Source organism: Mauremys reevesii, linkage group 4 (genome assembly GCF_016161935.1).
Source record: "Mauremys reevesii isolate NIE-2019 linkage group 4, ASM1616193v1, whole genome shotgun sequence".
Taxonomy (NCBI): Eukaryota; Metazoa; Chordata; order Testudines; family Geoemydidae; genus Mauremys; species Mauremys reevesii.
Window position 1 is genome coordinate 55,007,649 of NC_052626.1, and position 25,935 is coordinate 55,033,583.

Here is a 25,935-nt window from a genome sequence, read left to right on the forward strand (position 1 = left end):
AACAATATATTCAGGGCTGGTTCTTAGGAGTCATGACAACAAATTCAATTACTTTACAGTTTATTGCCAATACATTTATGAAGAACCTTTTACGGGACAAGGAGTGGACTACTTAATGTTTACCCATTACACTACTGGCGGAGGGAGAGGGGAGGGAATTATCGTTCAGGGCTTAATGTTTAACTTTCAAATGAAAAAATAAACAGAATTACATTCCCTCCTCAGGTTCCCCCCATACTCACTTTCTTTCACAAAGAGCTTTTGGGAAAGCTGCTGTACCTACTCTGCACATAATCAATATGCTCAATTGTCATGGGCAGGAGGGACTTTTGGAGATCATTAATTCACGTAGATTCCCCAGAGAGCTGCCTAAGTATGGTTTGAATAGGCTTTAAATTAAATATGCATATGTTTTAAATGTACTTGATTCATTATACAGCAAAATGAAACTCTCATATTCCATTGGTACCTTTTCCAGATCACAACCAAAAAGACTCAAGTGCTGAAGCGATCTCCTTCAATATTGGTAATATTACATTTTACCACTAACACAAACAACTACACCTAAATTAATATTCTCTTGTGTGCGTCAGCTGTCCTGATATATTGTAAAACACAAAATGTCCATACAAACGGTTGAATATTTAATTTTCCATTCTCAACATTGTTTCAAAAGCATTCACTGTTTAATGTCATCAACAAATTGACATTAAGGAAAGCAACATCATTCAACAGCCAAAAGGGTTAAATAGATTTGCACTGATATAAAAATCAGGCTTTTAATATTCTGCAAATATTAACAAAGAAAGATGATAATGTTGAGTTAATATGAGTTAAGGATAAAATGAAAATAAATTTTTCTGATTGCTAAGTGTTGACACTTTTTTGGCTAGGCCTGCAGCCTTTTCTTGAAGGCTGTGTAATTACAGAAGGCTTTTCCCCTCCTTCCCCCTCCTGCTTCTAGCCCACATTAGTAATGACCCCTTCACTGCTTCAAAAACCACTAATAGTCTTCAGCAAAGGCAAGAAAAATGAACAGGATAAATTGGAATCCACAGTCAGTAATTTGCATCATATGAGACTGCTTTGGCCACTCACACTCATTCCTGGCCATCAATCGTTTGCTGTCAGGTGCTGCACTCTGCCACCATGATAAATACTCCTCCTAACACTCTGATTCGTCCAAACAATGTAATTGTCCTCTATTCTCCTCTTGGTAATGGAGATAATGAATGACTCCACAAACAAGAAGGATTGCTCATCACAGACACAGGGGTGGCTTCAAACTGAAAAGCCTTGAGTACAAATTTTAATTGACTGAAAACACAGGTTGGAAAAAAAGAAATCCTGTATTTCATCCCTAAGCTTCAAGATGATCACTTCTGACCTTTCCATTTAAGTTTTGGGGAGTTGGTTCTCTAGTAGGAGGGGTTCCTGGGAAATATTCTGAAAACATTCAATTATTCCAAAAAAGGGTACAATGAAACCCCTGTAATATCATATTGCTGGATAGCAGCCACAGAGGAATGTTGGCCTATACGTGAGTCGGAGGAAAACAACTTCTTATTTTAATTGTGTTTAATCCCAAACTGTGAGGAGAGTGTATTATCAGGAAATTCCTAAAAATGCAATCAGTTCCATTCAGTAAAATACTTATTGTGCTATCAGGAATATATTTTTTAAATAGTGCAACTATAACCCCACATAAATAGAATTACATTCAACAGCACAGAGCATGATGGAAATGAGTGAGCCTAGTCAGTGTGATAGCCATCCTGGAGCTAGTAAGACATTTGAAAATTGGTACATATTAGATCAACAAACCCCTAAGAGCCAGGAGCTTATCAAAATTCACCTTGTCCAGATGTCTTTTCTTATTTCTAGTTAAGAGTGAGGGACAATAGCGCAACAACCCTAAGTTATTTAAAATATATATATAAATCACTGATGTTAAATATATATATATATATTTAACATCAGTGATTCTAAGGCTCTTTAAATGTGAAGTGGACTGTTTATCTGAAAGTGTTCTGGCAAAGTGCCACCATACTGCTAAAATTAAAGAAAGGATTGAAAACAATCAGCATTCTGAGGAACTGAAACCACAGCAATGTGTTTCTGATTAATTTACAAATATATGTATATATTTAAGGCTAAACTACAGAACCAGAAAATTCCTACTAGATAGTCTAGCACATGCATTTTTACACTTCATTAGAACAGACATCATATTGAAATAATAAACATGGAGGGGCCTTCATTTTTTCTTTGATCTATATTACTAAATGTCTGACTGGCTCAAATTTAAAATAAACTTTGGTATGTTTGCACTTGAAAACTGGAAGAAGACCACAAGCAATAATTTGTTATCAGTTTCCATAATCCCTAACTAAAACTATAGTTTAGTCTGTATGCTGTTGGATGCCAGGGCTATGCTAGTCCAGCCACCCCTGCAGTGGCTAAACTTTCTGGTAAGAATACATACATTGTAATATGGTAGCAATGATGATAGATCACTTCATCAGCATGGAACCAGACTGAAATAAATTAAAGGCACAGGTCATAACTTTACATGTTTTCTGAATCATTCTGAAGCTATTGCAGATAAGCGACATTACAGCCTTAAATACGCAGGTATGCACTGGGGAATGGTATCATATAGCTCCGCTTTCCCCGAATATTTAAGGAGCACATTTTCAGAGTTTCATGGCTAAAATCCTGTCAAATACCTTGCAAATTTAGAGGTAAGATTTTAACCTACAGTATGTTCCATTTAATGTCCATTTCTTTAACTTGATTTGTATGCTTTTATATATGGCCTGGCTTGCATATTTGATTCCAGGAAATGAGACAATTATTAATTACAGTGTCGGTGGCATGTATGCCTGACATTGTTGCGTCTGTTTTGCAGTAGTTATACTGTGTATTTATTTAACAATTTCACTGGATTATGACATTTCATATGGGATTGGTTTATTTGGCTGTCTAAATGGGCTAAATTCAGAGGAAGGAGCAAGAAAAGGAACTAATTATTCACTTTTAGAAAAGGTAATGAGTGTGAAATGTTTCAGATTGCTAGGAACGGGGTGGGAGGCGGGCGTGGGGGATTAAAGAGTACTGCACTGTGTTCTTCCTCCCTCGTCCCAAGATATCACTGAGCGACCATCAGCCTTTTGGCTGAAGCACACTGGACAGGATTCCTTTTCTGAGCCCATTAATGGCATTCCTTAACTGGCTGATTAAAGCTGAATGCAGGCAAAATGGAGGTGAGTAAGGTAAGAAGAGGGCAGTGCTCTGAAGAGCTCACCTTCTCTAAACATCCTTATCTATTGAGTGCATGTGCCATCAGATTGTTACATCCTTCAGCCACCTTGGGCTCCTCTTGGACTTTTCACTGCTACCAAATGTCCAGAAAGCTACGATGACACAAAACACCTATATTCCACTCTTGCCGGCCAGCAGCTTGCCCTGTCAGATACAGAACTGGCCACAGTAAGACATGCATATGTGACATCTGGGATTGATCACTGCAACTCAGATATCAAGGAATGAAAGCATGTGTCCTGACAAAGCTCCAACTGGTACACAACACAGCAACAACACAGGTCACCATGACCATATCAGTCTTATGCTCCTCTCTCTGCTGTGGTGCCCCAGTGAATAGAGAATCCAGTTCAAAATCTCTGTCCTGATATTCAAAGCCCTCCATATGACCATCTCTAGCTACCTGGGACAGTGTCCCTCTGCCACAGCCCTGCTTTTTTACAACACCTCCCTTCCACCAGGACAATGGCCCAGTGTGGCTAGAGCACTACAATGGGATTCGGGAGACCTGGGCTCAGTTCTTGGCTTTGTCACTGGCCTGCTGGGTGACCTTAGACTACTCACTTTTCTGTTCTGTGCCTCGTTTTCCACATCTGTACAATGGAGATAATGATGTTTCTCCCCTTTGTGATCTTTGATGAAAAGCGCTATATAGGAGCGAGGTATTATTATCCAGTGAGAGGAGGAGTGAGTGAGTACAGGAGACAGCACTTTCACGGGAGTAGAACTAAGATTATATATAGACTTTGCTTCTCGATAAGATAAGAATGGCCACTGATCTCACAGTGTTTGGAACTAAATGCAAAGCTCATCTCTTTGATCTAGCTTTCTCACAATAAGTATTCCTCTCTCTTTCTCTCTTGCACAGACACCCACACAGACATCTTAATTCTAATCAAGCATTTGCTTCTACCTGCTGGGAAGGAAGAGAGAGATATTATAGTTATGTCTTTTTTAATTACTTGGGAGGTGCTCAAACAGATGATGAGCACCAGCCTAGAAACCTGGATAGACAGCCAGATATAGCTAGCTGGAGGGGTCACTGTTGATGCAAACCACATCTACACTAGCACTTTTGGTTAAACTTCCCCTAATGCTCTATCACTGGTCCAGTTCCCCTGTAGGCAGGGCACATATTTACTACTGTGTAGTGTAGACCCTGCTCTGAGCTATTGCTACCATCCGGGGAGCTGCAGCAGAGGGAGAATTTTAAAAATGCGATGGCAGACACCGCCAAGAGGCTAAGTGCCCTATCTCTACACGACTCCCACCTCCTGCTGCGCTGAAGAGCAAGAGACCAGGAGGACCCACATTCTGGTTTTTTTCTTTTTTTGCCAGTTTGTTGTGATATTAAGACATCATGTAACAGATTCAGAGAGACAAGTTGATGTGCTAAGGAAGTTCAATATACGGGAGAGGTTTGCTGATGACATATGGCTGCTTTTAGACACAACAGCAAAGGATGATGACCAGCTGTTTGTGTTGCAGGATGCATGCTTGTAAAGCACATTTGCAGGAAAATCTGGATATACTAAGGGAGGGAAGGAGGAGGATTAATAAAGTAATAATGTGCAATAAAGCAGTGGAAAAATTATCACCACATCTTAAACCGGGGGTGTATGGGGAATCATATGTACCAGCTTCACAAGAAGTGAAACATTTTGTGGTTTTGCCCGGAGTTTTTCCACAGCCCTCCATAAAAATAAAAAAGTTGATAAACTAATTTAACTGATTTTGGAAATAGTGAATTTTCATGTGAGACAAAAGTGTGACAATTTGTGCACTACCTTCCAGAATACAATTGGGCTCTGTTCCTTGTGAAAAATTGTGTTTTCTGGTGAAAATTTCAATGGGTTGCCTTATCCCAGTTTCTGACCAAACCCAGCAAAAATCTCAGGTTATTACATGTGGATAAACAAATTTTGCACACCTCTTTTCTACCTCAGAGATTTCAGGTTTTGGATTCCTTGAAAGGAGACTTTATAACAGAATTGTTTGACAAAGGGAAATGGAGAAAAGAATCTGTACAGCAAATTAAGAATAGGAGGAATATCTGACTTATGTGCAGTTACTAATTAAAAAGGGAAAAAAAGGGCTTATTGAGAGGACAGCAATTAGTGCTCTGGAGGAAAAGATTCAGATTGTTACTAAGAAGAAGGTAAAGTCAGTTGAGATAACTGAGAATATGCTTGTTACAGTTGAGCATGTTGGAGATATTATATAAGAGGCTCTCAACCCCTTAAAGGTGGGTTAGACATTTTGCCTGGAGATTGAAAAGAGATTACAGTAGTGATTTCATTTTTACCAGTAGCTAGTTGAAGGGATGTATTTATAGGAAAGATCTCAGGGTTGAATCAGTGGACATTGGGTTGGTATGACCCAGAAAGGAACTTTATTGTGAGGTGTGGTTGTGGCTTTGAGGAACTGTGTTATTGAAGAGATGGGCTCATTTCAGACTCCTAGGAGTAAACATAATGGCTAATAGTAAAAACAAAACAAACCCCACCCATTTCAATTGTAAGTTAGGGTTCTAGCATCTAGGGGTGAAGCTATTGTGACTTTTAATTACTACTGGGGGGCTAAAACTTGGTGCACAAGGGACAGTGAGCCTTAATATACCAGCACTTGGTTATGAAATATCAACACTAGCAAGTATAGAATGACCAAACCAAAGGCTAAATGTATAAATTTAGGCCCATGTGCGTATGCAAAACAAACAAAGCATGCACATATATTTGCACAAGCAAAGTTCAGTTCTCTGCACCCTGACTGGGCAACTGTATCTGCAGTATCATGCATCAACAAAGGTTTTGTGCTTCACTGTGTATAAAAATTTCCCTCAACTTTCTGAGAGCTAGATCCGAATCCCACTGTAGTCAGTGGAGGGTTTGCCATTGATATCTGTTGGTGCGGAACCTAATCTAAGAAAATTATCCTTTCAAGTAAATGTAATTTTCATTGTAATCCTGTAAAGTAAGAAATCTGTATTGTAGAGAAATGTGAAGAGAATCAAAAAGGCTAAATTAAGTCTACCTTGATTAGGCCCAGAATGGAAAAAAAAAATAGGACTAAAATATGTAATAAAAGCAACATGGAGAAGGCTTTCAAAAAGCTAAACAATACAGTAAAGTAGACTAGGAAATTGATACAAGTAGAAAGAAGTTTTACACCAATTAAAATCCAGATACTACAGTGATGGACAGCAGTATGAAACCCTAAAATAGGAATAAGCCCTAAAAAGGAAGTAGCTATAGTTGGTATTTGAAGTGGATTGTACCACCAAGCACTGCTCTCAAACACGCAGCCTTCAGAGATGGCAGGAGTGACCGTGCATGGTGAAAATCTCTCAGGCACTGCACTCCATTAATACTAGAAATGATCTCCCTATCCTGAAACAGATATCTGTGTGGAGATGCACAGTCACGACTCTTCCAGAGGAGCAATCCCAAAAGAGATTGAACAGAAGAGAATATACAGATACTCTAACATTCATGAATCTTCCCCCCTCAAACTGTAAAGCACTAATGCTCACCAGCTGGAACAATAAACTCCCTGTATGAAATGCCCTCTCTAGAGAATTTTATCATTGCTCTTCCAATATAGTTTACATCTGGTGGCATCTGGGCCCAGTTGCCTCCAGTCATGTCTCCTTTTCTGGAGATGGCCCACTCCCCATCTCTGTTGCAGCAGTTTCCCACTGAAAGGTAATGGCATACTTGCCCCAGAAAGTATAGTAAAGGCAGGAAGCACACAATATTCCTAGCTCTTTCTTTGAGGTTAGCAATTGTTGGAAAGGGAGAGAAGGATATCATGTGTTCCCAGAATGTACTATCCTGTGGTGAACTCTAATGTACAAATGATGAGGAGGGCTCTTAAAATTTGAAGAAATCAGAGAAGAGGGTCTAGCAGTGGGGTACTGGATTCCAATGCATTGAGGTAAGACTGAGCAAAGGCCACCACTTTAAACAAAACACATTTGCTTTGGAATGGGGGGAGTATGTCTTTTTCTTCAGAACAGACCCACTGGATCAGGGACCAGGCCACCCTGCTACCACAGTCCTGCTTGGGCAACACTGGAGGTAGCATGGAGCCATACTCTGTTAATATTTTGGGAGGAAGTTGGGCTTAGAGAAGCAGGGAGATGGGCTTGTGGAGTTGCTTGCTCCCAAAAAGTTCAGATAAGGTGACTATATTTCAGATAGCAATATGAAGTTCTGAAGGCTTATCTGAACCTATGAAACTTCAGGCATTACTAATTATGAGTAGAATTTTGCAAATTACTTGGAATGAACTTTGAATCCACTCAAACAATTTTTGTTTCAAAGTTTGATAAGTTTAAGCACCTTAGCCTACATTTCTTGAAAAGTTCAGATACACAATACTTTCACAGATCTGCTCCCTGACTCACAATAGCTTCTGTTTTGTTTTCCATTCCCATAAGACCAGGGAATCAACTCCTGTGGGACACTCCCCTGGAGGCTATTTCATTGAATTTGAACCTCTATCTAAACCTGCAAGAGCTGGTTCCTTTCCATTCCCTATGAACCAAGTTTACAGGGTACCATTTGTGATCCCATCATGAAACAAACACTGCAGGGTTCAAAAAACTCCAATTATAAGACTCGGTTTTATTTTTTAAACTAATTATAAAGGATTCCTCAGTAGATGGCGCACACAGAAAATTGGTCCACTAAATATGGTAGTGAAAAATTATTGATAAGGGAAGCATCATCAAACAATTATACAATAAAAAGAGCTGCAAAAATCAAAGATTAATAGAAAGCTAGACGATAAGTTACATAGTGTATCAGCAGCAACAAATATGGCAGTGAACCGATTAGATACCTTAAATACCATGTCAAGATACAGTAAAATATATGCAATAATTTTAAAGGAAATGACCATTGAAAATTAATCCAATGAACAAATACAGAATTGCAGAAGGATGTAGAGTGATAAATATTGCATATAAAAGATGTGCACAAGATATAGTTATGGAATACATGATGAAATAGAAGTTGTGAATAATATAACCAAAACGATTTGGTGGGATTGAGCAATATATCGAAAAGCTTAATTTGAGGAGGAAAGCAACATGGATTTTTGACAGGGAGGTTTTTCTCAATTAACTTGCTGTGTTCTTAAAGAATGTTATCACTACAGAGCAACGGAAATGCTGAAAATATCATCTATTTAGATTTTATTAAAGCACACAATACAATTTCAGATTAATAACCATCAAGTAGAAAAATGTCTCAGAAACAGGTAACAACAAATGCCAACTTCTAGAGGTGGAAGGTGCTTACCGGAAAAGGAGCTTTTTCCATTTTTCTATGTGTAATTGAGCTAGGTGACATCAGAGAAGAGCTATAAATACAAAGGATTTATTTTGCTTATATGCATGAAAGCATGAAAAGCACTCTTAGGGCCTGAGCTAGTACCCATTGAAGTCAATGGAAATATTTCTACTGACTTCAATGGGATCTGGGTTGAGCACTTAATCAGTAGCCTTTACTGATTAATATACAGAGCCATATTTTCTTGAGATGCTGATTTTATTATGTAAAATGCACAAAAAATGGTGTTAGAAAATGTAATTAATATTTTTGGAATTATCATATGTGTAATACATCAGAGAGTACCAACAGACCTTTTCACAAACTAAACACATTAATATCACCATTTACACCAACTCCTCCTCATCCATCATGTGAATAATGAATGAATACATTTTTCCTTACTGGGTCATGATTTAACCAGAAGGGTTTGTTTTAATATTCTTGTATTTTCATGGCACTGTGTGGATCTCAGTTTTGTCTTTTAGTCCTGGGTTAGTCCTGGAGTAGCCAGAGTGCATCCTTAAGGCCAAACACCACCCATAGAATTATACAAAACTTCTTATAACTTCCTTATTTTAATATGGAGGTTAAGCAGACAGCATACAGGGCCCAGTCAGTTGCATCAGATTATAAATGTCATGCTAAATCCTCTGATGCCTACAGACTGCATCTTCATATTAGAGATGAAGGCGGTTACAATCTGCTTTGCATTTTATACAAGTTGGTACTGCTCCTGACAAATTGACAATGCATCTCTCATTAGGGCAAATCTGAGGCACCCTGGTTTAATCCATTCAGTGTCAAAATTTATAATCCAGGAGAATGGCACAACCCATTTGGAAAACCATAAACTGTGCTGTATTAGAGTCTTTGATGCATATGTATCTCCATAAAACCAAAAGAAACGGAATGCTGGAACATTTCCTTATACATTTTGGGCTGGATTAATTTAGTGGGCCTGCTTTTAGAATAAAGCACTATTCAACATGAGTAAGAGTGTCTGAATCTGGTCCCGGATTGAGAACCAGAAAGATCACTATACACTTCATTTTGGGTATAGTCTGAGCAGGAGACAAACTGATCTTTGAATTTCCTTTTCACCTGAACTACATCTGCTGAGCTAGTTTATCACAAAAGAAATGGGAACTATGGCAATGCATAGCTCCAAGAGTCCCATTCAGACCGTAAATATGTGAGACCAAGCTTTTCAACATGTTCAGTAGCAGGATTTGATAGAATGCAACCACTAGTTCTCATTGCACCTCTTAATTTGCTTGCTGTTACTTGGCAATTCACCTTTCAAAAGCCTCAGAGCAAGTGGATATCTGTTTGGCACACACAAAAGTTCTTTTCAAGGATTTAGTGAAAGGCTAAGGTATGGTCTGCAGCTTAATGAAGCTATAAAATAGGGACATATCTTGCCAGAAAATGTTCGTGACCCACTACACTGACAGGAAACTGGATCAAACTCTGGTCACCACAAAATAGGGGCTCATTTTTCAACTGAAACAATCTATGGAGACTAGAAACTAACTATGTAGATATGTCATATTTGCAAAGCTTAAAACTCACATGCAAGGACTTTTGCTATTACAGATTAAAGCAAAGCAACACTTTCATAACAAATGCCCAAACCATTCAAGGCTCAGGCCAGGTTCACTGAAAGATTTGTGCAAGTTTTGGCAAACTTTGTGAGTGTTTTGGGTGCTGAGGGTTTGGAATTTATGATTTCATGTGGCAACAAAGTGAAACTTCATAGATTCACAGATTATAAAGCCAGAATGTGCCACTGTGGTCATCTAGTCTGACCTCCTATGTAACAGAACTTCCCTGAGTTATCTTCCCTTTGGACTAGAGCTTATCATTCAGAAAAACATCCAAATTTCCATAGTTTGGACTGAGTTTCACATTGAGGTTGAACCTGGCACTTCAAGGAAGAACTCATAGGTGTGAACCTATGTAGACTAAAACAACAGCAACAAACATGTACACATGAATCTTCTGCAAAGTGAAACTGAAGAGCTTTGCCCAGTTCTAATACTGACACCACTTTCCATGACGCCACATGATCTGTAGGATAATAGAGATTTTTTGTTACATATGCCTCAAGCTTTTAGAAAGGGTTTAAAAATCTCAGTAAATAAATATAAATCATGTCCAGTCTCAGTAGTCCAGTTGTATTTTTCCTTTTCCACAGCACCAGTTATCATTTCATTTCTTGGGAGATGGAATACTAAGAATATAGCATGCATCAATGTCTTGCCTACCACTAGAGAATAAAGGTAATATACAGATTTCCACAGGCACCTTTAGGGAAAAAGTACACATATGCTTATGAGAGGCTAGGTACAAACATCAGGGGAAAAAATTATAGCATTTTCAAAATAATGACTACGAAATGTGAGGAAGATCCTCTCATACAGTAAAACGCCTGACCCAACATCTGCTCCACAGAGGGAGCTCTAATTCTGCTAGGTGCTGAGCACCCTCAGTTGTGTTAATCTCAGGAGGAGTAGAAGGTGCTCAGCACGTAGCAAAATTAGGTTGTGTGTTCCTCAGACAGAAGTGCTTTTGGATCAGTCTTTTCACTGCGTTGGGGCCTTCTAAGGAAGTTGAGGTTACTGGTGCTTCACTGAGCAGATAGAGGATGATCCCCTGAAACAGTGTATTTAGGGCCAGATTTTCAAAGGTATTCAGGTGCCTACAGATGCAGATAGGTTTAGAAAAAAACTTAAATCAGTTAGGTGCCTAACACCAATTGATTTCAATGGGAGTTAGGTGCCTAACTGACCTAGGAACTTTTGAAAATCCTACAAGGCACCTATCTGCATATTCAGGCACCTAAATACCTTGGAAAATCTGGCCCCTAGGGAATTCATTGAACCTTCTGTGCATACTTGCCTAACTAACTCATGGTCGCCATCTTGTTGAAAATGAAATGCACACCAACTCTTCATTACAAATCAAGATTTAAATGGGCAGTGGCTGAGAGCCCATGAGACACCCCATAAACCGTCAGGTGTTTCAATGGCCTGAAATGAAATTAGAGCAATTTACTTGATCTTTGACTACTCTGGCAAATCATTTGGGGGGGGGAGCGGGCAGCCTTTAACAAAATCTCCTTAAAACCAATAAAATACTGTACTCCAACCAACCATCCACAAGGTGGTACATATACTTCACAGATTATAAATTGATGCACTGTAATAGCTGCAAGGTTTTTAACAGCTGTGTCTCTCAGGCTGTGTGTCCTGGAAGAATTTAAACTGACATTCAGACATGGCATTCAAAAAGTGGGATAGTCCTGCAATTTTTGGGATGGATGGTGACCCTAGAACAGTTACTTCCCTAAAACCGAGGGAGGAGGAAGCAGCTACCATGGACAAGATTTTCCTTGCTACAGAGTGGACGATATATTGCACAGAGGTGCTCAGATACTACGGTGATGGCTGTGGTTTAAGAACCCCGATAGTCGGTAAAGCAGACAGATGACACATACGTACCCATAGTCTGATTTTGGAATGGTATGTTTGACTTTCATTGAAGGCAGGGGGAGACAGGAAGGTCTTGGAGTACATAGATATAATGTCCACTCTTATACACAACTAGAAAAATACATCCAAAACCAAAAGGAGTCCATAAATTAGACCTTTCCCTATTCTTCTAGGGACAAATCCTGGTGGCTTGGAGGTGCCAAATGGATAGTCCTAGCATGGAGGAACTATTCAGATGTTACAGGGATGGCATCCTCCCGCTGCAATCTGCAGGCAGCATCTGAAGCCCCTTCATACCAGCTACTACTATAGTCCTGCTGCTTCAGTCCATTAACGATAACAGAAACAGTGACCAGTTTTCTCACTCTCTTCCCCCATCCCAACACTTGGCACCATATGAAGTCATGACCCTATGCATCAGTATGCAGACCCAGTGACACACACTCACCACACCTTGGCCCCTCTACACCCACCACCATGGAGTCCAGTGGAGAAAGCCGTCTCAGAACTTGGCTGCACAGGGCAGAGGAAGCTGCAGAATCCTCTTGCATAGCCTGCCCACAGCCCAGCTTCTTCTCCCCTCTCCCCCCAGCAGAATTATGGATATGGTGTTGCACTTTGTGACTATTCTGCTTTAACCCCTCCCTCTTCAACTAGTGGTGAAGGGCAAGCTTCGGCCTTTTATTCGTAAGTGGTGCAGTATGCATATCTTTACAAATAATCCAGGAATGAAAGGTTTGAGCAACCTTTATCTAGATGCTATTTTCTTGGCTTTCTAAACACAGTTGAGTTGGCTCATTTAGTTATTGGGTATAGGAATTGCCTCTTAGTGAAACGCTTGATTTGCATAACACACCCGCTTCTCTGGAAGCACAGACTTCCTCCCAAACATATCAAAAAATTCTGTATTATTTTCCATTTAATTTAAAAGGGGAAAGTCTAGCTTTATTCCCTTTATTTTATTTCATTCTTTATCAGCTATACTGTTATAACAGCGATGAAATTGCCAGATCTCATTTTCAGGATTTTAAATTCTGAGTTTATATTGCAATCTGGAAGATCATTCTCCAAGTTCACCCTGGTATTGTGATGTATTTATTTAACATATCTGTCTGAATGTTTGAATGAGAATAAAGACACACCATATCCGTATGTACAGGCTCACATTATAATAATAATACTCTATCAATTTGCATTTAGAATATTTTCCATATGGATCTCAAAGCTCTTTATAAACATTTTGTGAATAAAGCCTCACAACACTCCAGTGAAGGAAGGAAGATACCATTTTGCAGATGGGAAAACAGAGGCAGAGGGCAGTCAAATGACTTGCACAAAGACACATGGTAGACCAACTATATAGCCAGGAATAGAATCTGGGCCAAGATTTAGAAAAAATAGGTATTTAATATTAGGCTTCTATATTCAAAATTAGGCATTTAAATAAATAGTCTGATTTTCATAAAGGCTGAGCACTCTGAAGCTGTCAATTAAAAAGTGTTCCAAGGACAAAGTGTGATAGAGTATTATTTTTCCACCCTACAATTGGCTGCATTTCAGTAGTGAATGAAATAATTCCTAGAATAACTCATATTTATGAGGCTTAAAAAGCACATTAGGACCCTTTGGAATGAAAGGCATTATGGTTGTGATATTCAAAGGAGCCTAAAAGATTCAGGTGCAGAAATCCCATTGAGGTTCAATAGGAAATGGGTGACAGTCTCTCTTAGGCTCCACTGAAATTCCCAGCCTATATCAATGTAAGATATATGTGCATACAAATAAAATTTTGGAATAAATCACTATTTAATACAGTTAAAAATAGGATATACATGTTTTGCACCTATTTGCATCTACCCTTTTTATTATATAGTATTAATCAAGATTGTTACAGTAATCAAACATAGTGACCAAAGAGAACCAATAATAAAACAACCCCCCTAAAAATAAATATTAAAAGAGGTGAGAAACTAGCTTGTACACCAGTTTAAAGCAGCTGAGGATCTGGCCCTATATATACTTTGTATTTCAAACCTACCCATAATTACTGCTGCACAAGTAACAAAGGTAAAAATTCGGCCAAACAGACTCACAGAAAAATCAGTGAACAAAGATCTCCATTCCCACAGACATTAGTGAACTTTTATCATGACAAACAGGCTATTGCAGCATAATGGGATTTTACTAGAGTTTATTGCTGCACTGTTTATAATAACATTGCATCCAGCCTGCCTTGTTGGTACTTTTGCATTACAGGGTAACAGTTCTGAGGTGGCAGCAAACAGCTTCCGTGCTTGTGTCAGGAGAAATAAAACAGTTATTATTTCATACACTTCAGAGGCCACACTCAAACTCAGCAGCTATGCAGAGCTGCTGTGAATAGAAAGCTCTGCTGTAGAACACTGGGCTGCCCCTTCAACAATAAACTGTCTTCCCTCCAATCTACTTTTGGCTTCTTGCCAGTTGCCCATTTGCTTTACACCACCAATTCACTGAGATGGTGTAAGGTTCTAGAACAGCACTGATTAGCAAATGCGCCTGCCAAACATATGAGCAGTAAAAGCTGGTCTTCCAGAGGCCTACGTTTATAATACAAGGGCCCATCCTGTAAGCAATTACTACAAGGCATGTTGTTTACAAAAGTAAGCTGTCCAATTGGTGCCAATGGGACCCCTTATGGTAGTAAACATTGTATCTGGTGATAAGTGTTTGCAGAATTGGGCTTTAAACTATTTAGCTTTGTCCATTCAAGTTTTAGAGTAGTTCTTTTCAAAAGCTATCAGAATTGTATAAAAGCAACAGAATCCAGTCAAGAACGCTTGTGTTTTTTGCCAAATCCTTTCTTTTGTTTTTGTACAGCAATAATTTGCCAGCAGATATTATCCATTACAATATATGTGCAACAGTTTTAATAAAGCGTTTAGTATAGTAGGATAAGTATGCAATATTTTCAAATCCAAGTACCAGTACTGAAAAATTGTGAATCACTGCTCCACCCTTCAAAATCATGAGGTTGGCTTAAAAATTGTGACTTTTAAAAAAGTAATACATTTTGGTTTCTCTTTATTTGCTTTCTGGCTTTTGAATCTTTAGAGGGGGGGTCAAGTCAAATTTTCAAGTTTTTCTCTGCAACCTTGAGGGCTAGAAACTTACTTCCTTTTCAAATGAAAGTTGAGGGTCTCGGGTAAATACCAAGAAGTGGCCTTAAGAAAAACATGAAATATCATGAGACGTGATTAAAATCAGGAGAGTTGGCAACACTGAAAAATACTGTGAATTTTAGGAAATTAACTGGCTTTGACCCATATTTTTTCTTTAAATATTTTAGACTTGTGAGAATCCACCACAGGATTTTGTTTGGTTTTACATTTATAAATTGCCCTGCATCTTAGAGAATCTAGAATGCCTCACACTTTATTTCTTTTCCACATGTACAGCGGTCAGATCCCCTTACTTCTAACTTGAATCTGCTGACCCTTATGTGAGATAAATTCCCTTTGAAGTCAATAGGAGTTGTCCACATGTAATGAAAGCAGGATGAAATGCTAATTAATGAGAAGTAAAAAATGGCAAATGAAGAGGTTCTGCAGAATCAATATCACTATCTGTGTGGGAAGCAAACCCGTGGAGATAAGTACAGTGTAGACCTATTCTTTGACAGAAAGCTACAATCTAGAGCCTACACAGTACACTCAAAACCACACATGTATTTTCCAAATGTTCTTAGCTTTATTTACCAAGTCCCCATCCTAAATGCTGTGCCAGCAGACTCGTGCACGTGTGAGGTACACTGCAAGATCAGAGCCTATATTGCCAACTATTTGTAAATAAGAATACTATTCAGAATATGCATCCTCTTCAAACGCAACTTTAAAATACAGTACGTATGTGTATGTTATGTGAAGAGAGCTGACAGAGCAGAGGATTGGATTTCCCACTCAACATTGATTATTTATTATAGCTCATTTTCTTGCACTTTAATACGTGTTGCCTGTATTTAGGTATTTGGGAACAAGAGAGGGGTTGAGCTGCACAACTTGGATCCAGATTCTGAACTTCACATAGCTTGAAGGCGCTTGGATCTGGCATTTTGGTTTGGACTCTTTTCTACTGTAAACAACATCTCAGATAAATTCTAAACTGCCTGTCAACATACCCAAACTGTATTTTCTTCTAAACCTTCCCCTCTCCCCAAAAATCTGCATGTGACTATACATTTTGAGCAGATTTTGACTATAGGCATGAACACTTTAACTCACTGCGTAAGTCAGTGGAAGTGCCCATATTGTCTCTCTAAACATATAGTAGGAAAGTGGCCCAACAGAGACAACAGGGCTTCTGACACTTGTCTTTATTGCCCAGTCATAAATTCATAAAGGGATGTATACTGCAACCAATTGGCAAGTTTGTTGGATAAACATCAACACCAATTTAATGACTTGTGTACACATTGTAAACCAGAGAATCTTTATACAAAGAAATCAGATAAATCAAACATGAGCTGAGGCTTAGAGGAAAGCAATTAAAGCTTTAAGGTGAGGTTGCTGTGGGAGGGCCCTGTATCACATTAGAGCATATAATAGAAAATGTGTTAACATGGACTAAAGTATGTGCAATTAAATTAATTAGTAATATAAAACACTTCTAAAGCAACGTGTCCATAGACAGATAAGTAGATAAAACATAAGAGATAAATAAGCATTCAGAAATCTCAGTTCCCTTTTTTATTAAGAAAAAAAATGCAAAAACAAATCAAACTTCCTAAAAGACAGAAGTGATAAAATCATAGCTAAAATTGACATTTTAAAGCAAACTTGTTTGCCCCAGGCTAGCGACTGAAAAGAAAAAGCATAGCTGGATCATTAAAAAAATCTATTCATTTGTTATATAATATTTAAATGTTTCACTGTACGCTAATTTAAATCTAGTACCTTATAGGCTGATATAAAATACCGTTAAGATGTACTACTTTCTGAGGACCTGTAAGGAATCTTTCTGTTAGACCTGTTATGGTATTTCACATTGTCTATCTTAAGGTGAGTAAGATAGCTAATGTGATGGGACCAAATTCTCACTATTATATGCACATTAAAATGAGCTACTGAAGGTTCTCTCTATCAAAATACAGATATAATATTCTTCCAGGATTAAGGACCATTAGTGTCTATAGCCTGCAATGTACAGAACAACTGGAAAGCTCCACAAGTCCCCTTACCTATAGACACAGCCCCTGTGTAATGTACAGCAAGATTCCATGTCAGCACTACAGGAAGAGCTAGGTCAAGAGGTCCACACTTTGACTAATCCACATGCAGCAGAGGTAATTTAAGGAACCACCTGAGTAGTTTTAGCAAGTGCCCCTCAGTGAGGCCTCCTGAATCATTCCCTGCATCTTCCTCCCCCGCACCTCCCTCTTCACATTTCCACCATTCTCCCAAAGAACATATTCCAGTTCTGAACTGGAATGAGTTCTTCCAGTAGCTGGTGGAGGGTTTCCATGATTCTGGTAGGTCAGATGCGAGAAAGCCTGATTGTACAGGAAACGGGTCTACTACATCCCTCACTTGGCTTCTTCCCCCACCACTTCCTTCCTGAGCATCTGGAGCATCAAAGGCCAAAATGTAACTGTGGCTTTGCCTGTCTTCTAGGATCCCAGTGATAACACACATAAGATCCACCACATTTCAGGTTTATCTGGGCTATTTGGTGCCTTGTGCTGTGGTGATAGGGGTATCTCTGGTTTAGGCCTGTGGCATCAATACATATAACAAAAGTCCCAAGTACTCAACACTAGTTGGATTTAGATGTCTGAAGCAAAGGTAATTGGCAGAGTACGCAAACATTCTGTTATTGACTCTAACTTGTAACTCTTTTTTTTTAGTTGCTTATAAGTTGGAGAAACTTTAACATCTCAGACCTGAAATTTACAGCCTAAGGCTGATTTTTTTCGGTAAGTTTCAGCAAAAAATGGTTCAGCCATTTCTGAGAACTGAGAAAAATATTGTATTTTGCTTATGTTAAAAAAATTGTACAACCGTTTCATGGAGAAGCACAAACACCTCCATGCTCTGAAGCAGGGGCTTAAAAATGGCTTAAAATATGACCAAAGGCATCCCCATGAAAATCTGCCCAAATTTGGTCACATTATAAGCCTTTGAAAAAGATACACATTAAGTATCAACTTGTTAGAGTTTGGCAGCTAAATTCTGCAAAGGTTCCATCTGTATAAACATGCTCCAGTCCCTAAGTGCTGACTGGACTGTGCATGAACCATCCCCACAGAGTAACCGAACACGCTCCACCACAGGATGAGCAGGACCTTCTCTGTAATTGTTCCTCCCAGTTGCTGTGGGCCCATTTGGGGCTGGGCACAGACACTGAGAGCAGGGAGACTGCCTCCCTGGTATTCTCAGTGCTCTCCCTTTTGGAGCCCAGGCAGCATGGAGGAGAAAGCTGAACGACCTGAATACAGAGGGGAACCAGACCTGGACCTAGAGAGAGTGGTGGGCAGAAATGTAAACATTGCTTCCATTTTTGCTTAAAAAAATTAGTTTCAAGCCTCTATGCTTGTAAAGAGCCTTCAAAATTTAAGTCAATGTAAATATATTGTTAGAGCTGAAAGGGAGAAGTAGCTAGGCTCCACTTCTGCAGCAGAAGATTGGGGGAAACCTAAAAATTCCTCTGACATGTATTTCTCACATAAAATTAGTCATTTAGATTTGGGGTACATCACAAAGAATTGCAGGGGGAACTTTGCCCTACTCCCACCACACCAGCTAGCAGAGTTGGAGTGGTGTGAGGAGAGTGAATACTGACCCTGGATAAAAAGGTGTAGCAGTCGCATGTGCTCTCAGAAGCATTGTACGTCTCAGGCACGTATCCAGGAGCCACTGCCAGTGTTAGCACTTTCCTCAACGTGGCCAGTGGCAGAAACCCACACAGTCTAGCCCTATACTTGAAAATATTTGCTTACAGTTGCCAATAAGTGGAGTCAGCAGTGTTTTCATACACAGCGTTTCATTCCTTTTGTCTTGACATTTAAAAATGTCGCTTAAAATAATATGGTATGGAAATGTTATGAGCCTTTGAAATATTGGGATTTCCTACCTTTTGAGTGCTTGACTTTGCAACCATAATAATATTGTTTTAACAGGTTTTTGTGTGTGTAATTTCCTAGGTTTTTAAAAGCAAATTGAAGAAACAAAAATTCCACCATGAGGTATCAGCAGGGCTGGAACCTCTAGTTCTCTCACACTTGAGCAGGCTGGAACCATACAGACCTCTCACACTTGAGCTAACAGTGTAACTGATAGCAATAGTAGGCTGTCATCCACTATGTGGATGAGCACTAGAAGGGAATGAAATACACATTGCAAGTGGATTTCACAGCTATTTGCTGACACCTGAGGAATGGGGAGACTTAAAAATCTTGGGTTCCATTCCAGGGTCTGGAGGGGAGATTTAGATACAGGGAATGCATAGGAATTTTACCAGAGTAATATAAATTTGAGCCATGCAGATTCACAGGTTTTGCCGAATTTGGAATAGAAGTTTTCACCTTTTCACATGATTTTGCACCCTCAAAATGTTGCTTTATTTAAAATTTTTGGTGAAATGTCTGCTTTTACATGGAAAACCTTCACAAATCAGATTTTTTAAAAAAAATGAAGCTATCTTTACTCAAATACTAATCCATTTTTGCTTAGAAACTCTCACTGTGAAATTTTGTGATAAAAGCCTGTTGGCTTATTTGCAGGTATGTAGGATCCCAGACAGAGCAGAACCGTATAGTTCTGCGCGGGAAGTGCAGCATGATTTGGAGAGCCCATGCAGGGAAATGCACCAGCTTCATGCTGGGTAGCTCAGTGGGCACTTATAGCTTAATACTGTACGTTGCTGAGCATTCTGGCTCTGAACCAGTAAAGTGCTTCACAGCGACTACACAGCTGGTGGGGATCACAGATTTTTTTTCTGGGCAAAACTTCAAAGAAACCCTTTTTTTATTTTGTCAAACTTGTTTTTGGAATTTTTCAGGTTTTGTTAAAAATCTAAAACCCAAAAAATATCGGTCCTTGCCTGAGTCAAAAATAAATATGGACATGGAGATTTTCTTGCAAAAAATGTCTGTTTTGTCAAAAAGGTAATGTTCACTGAAAAGAATTGTGGAGAACATTTTTGGACCAGCTTTACTTAAAAGTTAAGCAAGTACTCACATGCTTTGTGGAACTGGGGCCAGAGTGCTCAGTGCTTCGCAGGACTGAACCCTGGGAGTCCATTACAGCAGAGCAGGATTTAAGGACTTGGGAGCAGCCAGTGTCCTCCTTTGCTACTCTCACTGTCACAGGAGGAGTGAGGAAAGCAGTGGAGGATAATTTGTGCCCCACTGAATTGATTATGGAAAAGATGACATCAGAAACTAAGAGGGGAAAATTAGTGTTCAGGAGCTATTTTTCCAAAAGCACTGACATTAGAGCAACATTCTAACAAATATAGGCTCACCCCTCCTCCCAGATCTGAATACCACTGAGTTCTGAAAGGTTCTGAATCCTGATGTGATGTGTTATGAATTATTATTATTATTTATTCTCTGATACATAACTTGGGCTCTGGATCCATATGTGGTTTGAGCCAGTCCCAACTTCCCAAATAGGTTTTGAATATTCTGTTGTTTTAAAAAATTGTAGGAAAACTGTTAACTCTTAAAACCAAAGCTGCTTTTAAGATTGGAGTATGTTAGTTTGTACAATTGCTCCATCAAATCATTGCATGGGAAACTACGATTCTTTTAGGATGTTGGGAAAAAAATACAATAGTAAAACAGAATGATACAAAGAGAGGCCAAGGTCTGAGGGCCTATCCTCCCCCAGTAAATTCAATAGCAAATAAAAATAAATCCTATTGTTTTCCACGAGTCCAGGATCAGGCTGTGAATGAGCCTGGAGCCTAAGCTACACTCTCAGGCCTAAAGGTAGTCTCCCCAGGTCAGGGTTGTGATACTTTGGCAGGGCACTGTAGGAAACATGCATTGCCACTGCTTATGCTGTAAAAGTTCTGCTGATTGGGGATTTCTGTTTCCAGGAGCGACAACCTGGCAACTTTCACAAGCATGAAAAAAACTCACACATAAAAATTAAACAAAAACAGAGTCTAGGAAAACGCTCCAATATAGAGACTATATTTAAAGAGTAATTTGGAACTGAACTTCTGTGATGTTTCCTGTATTTTTGAACACTTTTTTTCCATTCAATACATTAAAGGGATGTGATCAAGGCTAGAAGGTCTAAAATTAAACCTGCCAGCTGTGTTTTGGTTTGTAAGTATTCACAGGTCATGTTGTCCCTATGCTCTGCCTGTCTGATCCATTCTTCTGAGCAGGCAGAATATTGAAATGTACAGGAATTCTGATTAATCTTATCCATTTCAATGGTCTCACTTTTCACAAGAATGGATCAGACAGGTAGAGAGGAAGGACAATATACACGCAAATGCCTGTATTTGTGGAAATGCCTAGGGCTCTGAGTTTGTTATTTTAGGGTTGTTCAGATGAATATTTCGAATTGTATCTAGCTTCAGTTCTCATTTTGGGTTGAGGAAAGATTTTAAAAGATCAGGCTGGATATGTGGAATACATGGAAATGTTAAGATACATTTCATTTTTGGTCTATCAGCTTGAATGTATCCCTCAGCATTGATAAAAGTGGAAAGCAACTTAATCTTGTTAGCTTTTACAATGTCCTCTGACAACATCTAAACCTTCCATAATCCTACCAAATTAGGCTGAGTTTTTAGAGTCTGAAATTATCCATTAACGTGACAATTTTCCACATAATAACTCATTTAGTTACTCAAAACCAGCACTGTGCAGTTAACAATTCTACTATAAATTTAGAACCAAAACTTTGCGGGACAATTTTTCTAAGTGCCCTTAAACAGGCCTCTAATTTTGCATAGCCAAAAACTAATGTGCTTTCACACGTCAAGTAGATAGACACCTAACTACATAGTTTGCATGTGTTCATTCGTTTTGCATGTGCAAATCAGACTTTTGAGTTGGACTGTCCCAAAATTAGGTGGCCCAAATTGGAGGCAGCTTTGGACAGTTTTGCCCTATAAACCTGCCAGATGAGTTCTGCTTTTGTAAGTACATAACAATCATCCAAATGAGTCACTCAACTAGACTTGGAGTGTTATTGCCCTATAATTAGGGGTTGAAGAAAAATCTTGTAATTTTCAAAATAATAATTGAAAACGTATGTGTTGCTGTTTTATAAAAAGCTACACTTAGTAATGACAAGTGCAGCAAAATCTGGCTTTTGAACAAGTGTGAGCCTCCCTCAAGAGACGTTAACATTTCTTCTATCATTTCAGCATTTTGATTTCAAAATAAAGGTCCAGAGCCACCTGCCCCCTGAGAACACCCACAAGAAGCAGCTCAGGAGAAGAAATGTCTGCCAGGATCTCTGCACAGGTATCCCCGCCATGGCATTCCAATGTAGGCTTGCCAATTTCGGTGGGACGTATTCCTGGAGGTTTCATCATACGTCATAATCTTTACTTTAAAACTATGTTTTAATCCTGGAGACTCCAGGAAAATCCTAGAGGGTTGGAGACCCCTGGGGGCAAGAAGTTGTACACCAACAAGAAAGGTCACAGAGCCCACTTGCAAACCTAGTGGATCCTGGGCCATTCATACTGAGCCTCTGTATCTTCATGCCAGCTTTAGCTCCTGGCCTCTCAATAGTTTCCCAGGAACACAGCTCAATTGGAGCTGCACTAGTGGTGTTTCTCTCTGGCTGTGGCTGCCCCATAGTCAGAAGCTTCATAGAGAAGATAATACAGTTACTAAATTCTGCTGAGTATGATGGGAGACAATACGCACCCTCCAGGTCACCCAGTCTCCACTCCCACCCTCACTGTAGAGCTTATATCATACAGAGAGGCTGCAGGGTCCAAAGGAGACCATCCTCCCTTTCTTATGGAAAAGGGGAGCTACACATGAAGGATCTCCTCTAGGAGTGGACTGAGGGGGAAAATCTGGGCCAAACTTACTAGAAAACAAGGAAAAGGCAAACCCAGATGTATCAAAGACATGAAGGCATTTTCAAACCAACATTAAAAACTTCAGTTGTTAATTTCCTTCCCTACTTTTGCCTCCAATTTAAAAAATTAAAAATCAAAGCAGAAGGATCTGTCAATTCAAGTTGCTATTGATGTTTGCAATGAGTTTACAAAAATGCATATTGCATTACTCTCCAGCTTTCCATTTTACATACATTTTAGAAAAAAAATCACTTCAACAAAAAAAATCTATCCTTTTAAATGTGACAGTATATAGTCCCAAGATTAAACTCCTGGAGATACAGCATATTTGTCCACGATTTGCATAGCAAATAGGAACGGGAACCCTATAAATATATTTTTAGGAATTCTTTGCCTTTTTTCTCATATTATAAAGTATTCTCCTGAGCTATTTAGGGCTCTGCTGGATCATCTGGTGGGAAGAGCTCAGGGAGTGGGGGAGAAAACTGCAATTGTCCCATCCAGGTTGCTTGGGGAAGGTGGAAGGCTGTATTATCTTTTTGAATTAATTTATGCAGGACTGATGCTGGCAATACTATGTATCCCACTTGCACCACATGACCACTTCTCCAGCCCACTGAGTCTCAGTCTGTGTCTGCCCTTTGCCCTACTTGCACTGCTCTCCAGCTGAGCCCAGAGGAGGAGGCGGTTAGTATCTATGGGCGGCTGAGACCCCATTCCATACACAGGTGGGGAGATCCACATGAAAAGGGCTGTGCATGTGCAAAGATTTGGGGGAGTGGGGTGATCTGGGACTGGCTGATTAAAAATCACCACAACTTGCAGTTGAGAAACTCTTGTTATCTTTCAATCACTGAGTGATAGCATTTTGTAACACTAGAAAGGCATAGGCAGGACAGATCTTAGACATATAGGATAAAATGGAGCTAAATGAAGGCTATGAAGTCCAGTTCTTATGTGTTACATAAACTGGGCAATGCAGGGTATATGTTTGTAAGGGACTGGATATGAATTAGCCCCAGCTGTTTTGCTTAGAGGTTTAAATACTACAGTGATACCACTGAACCAGCGAGCTGAGTTTTAATTACTGCACGATGATGCAAAATTACGACATTGCCTTAGTAAGTCCCCATGTTGCATTCAGATGTTCTGATGTCGCATCTCAATGTACAATCCCGGTGGCCACTGGTCAACCACTTGAGTGACCCGACTGGCTGAATAAAGCAGCTTTACAAAATAAAAAAAACAAGCAGGTGCATTGTCAGCAGAGTGTTTGTGAAGGTTTGCTGTAATCATAACCAAATCTTTTTAAATGATCAGATGATTAATTTGAGACCTTTTAAAGCACAAAAACTCATATTTTGCCAATGCAAAAATAAGAGATTAATATAAAGTAGCAATGGTTAAACAAGATCTAGCTTTTTGTTATTCCACAGATTAATTTGCCAATCACTGACAAATCACCTAACTAGAGGGTGTTTTTAAAATCTTATTTCAGCTATTCATTTGTTAGCATGATTTTATGTGAATATATATAAAAATACATTATTATTAACGCACTAATGTTTTTATTTAATGTGTGTATATACATACACAAAGTGTAATGTTTACATAAATATGTGCACACTATGTGTGTGTGTATGTGTATATATATATATATTTTTTTTCTTACACACACACAAACACATATGCTCCAGAGCTTTCCTTTTAGTGTTTTTCTTGAATCTTTACATGAATAATATCCAGCATCATGGACCTTGAACACTGATGACTCTGGTTAACGCTTTTATCCTTTGCTTGAAATTACAGGATCAGTCTAGCCAGAATTTATGAGAACCAGACCCCAGACCTCACATAGCTCACATATTAGACCATTAGGCATCTAACTACCTCTGAACAATTTCAATGCATTATCTTGCCTTCTCCCTGGGGCACAAACTTCACTCGTCCATACTTTTAATATATTTTGTCTGCATGAAGCAGATCGAGTTATTACATGCCAGCAGATCACGACTTACAGAAATCTCATTGCTTCACAATGATGCAGCTAATATCTCTCTTCTCCATGCTGAGATGGGGCAGTATAGAAATGGTCAACAGTGCAATTTTCAATAAATTAGTTGATGGGTTATTCAAGGCAGATTTGCTGTTTACTGTTACAGATAACTTAATTAAACATTTTCATCTTAATATATACTGGTGTCCACATGTGTGTGTCTTGATATACAGACATTGATATTCACACACACAGATAAGAGAGATTTATTTTATTTTAAAAAATTCTTTTAACACTCCCCACTGTACTTTAGATAAAAAAAGTATCTCAGCTGATACTTCCCTAGGAGGTTTTATATTTATACCTTTACAAAGCAAACATAAAAACAAACCGTTATTGCCAAGAACTTATTTGCATTATGTTTATGGTTATTTTTTTTTAATTCTGTGATCAAAATTTAATATAATGTAAGATTAAAAATCAATTGACCTATGAACTCTCCTGAACCTTTTACCTGGATTGCAATGCCATTACGTTCTTTTCTTTCATTAGCTTTTTGCTACGGCAAGGCTGAACAGGAAGCAAGGGCGATCCTGTCCCCTCCCTTGAGGTGGTTCATCAGCTGGCTCAGTTTACAGCAATAAAAAAAATACTGGCAACATATAACCACCCAGAAACATATAGTTTTCTTATGTATTATTATCTTCATTACAATACCAAGCTTAATAGCACAGGGCAATTT

The 25,935-nt window shown here is 38.9% G+C and overlaps 1 protein-coding gene across 9 annotated transcripts in view; it reads right to left on the reverse strand.

Annotated features, from left to right (window-relative positions):
- Nucleotides 1-25,935, reverse strand: part of MEIS2 (Meis homeobox 2) — a 188,806-nt gene that overhangs the window by 66,042 nt on the left and 96,829 nt on the right. The gene's annotated exons all lie outside the window — the stretch shown is intronic.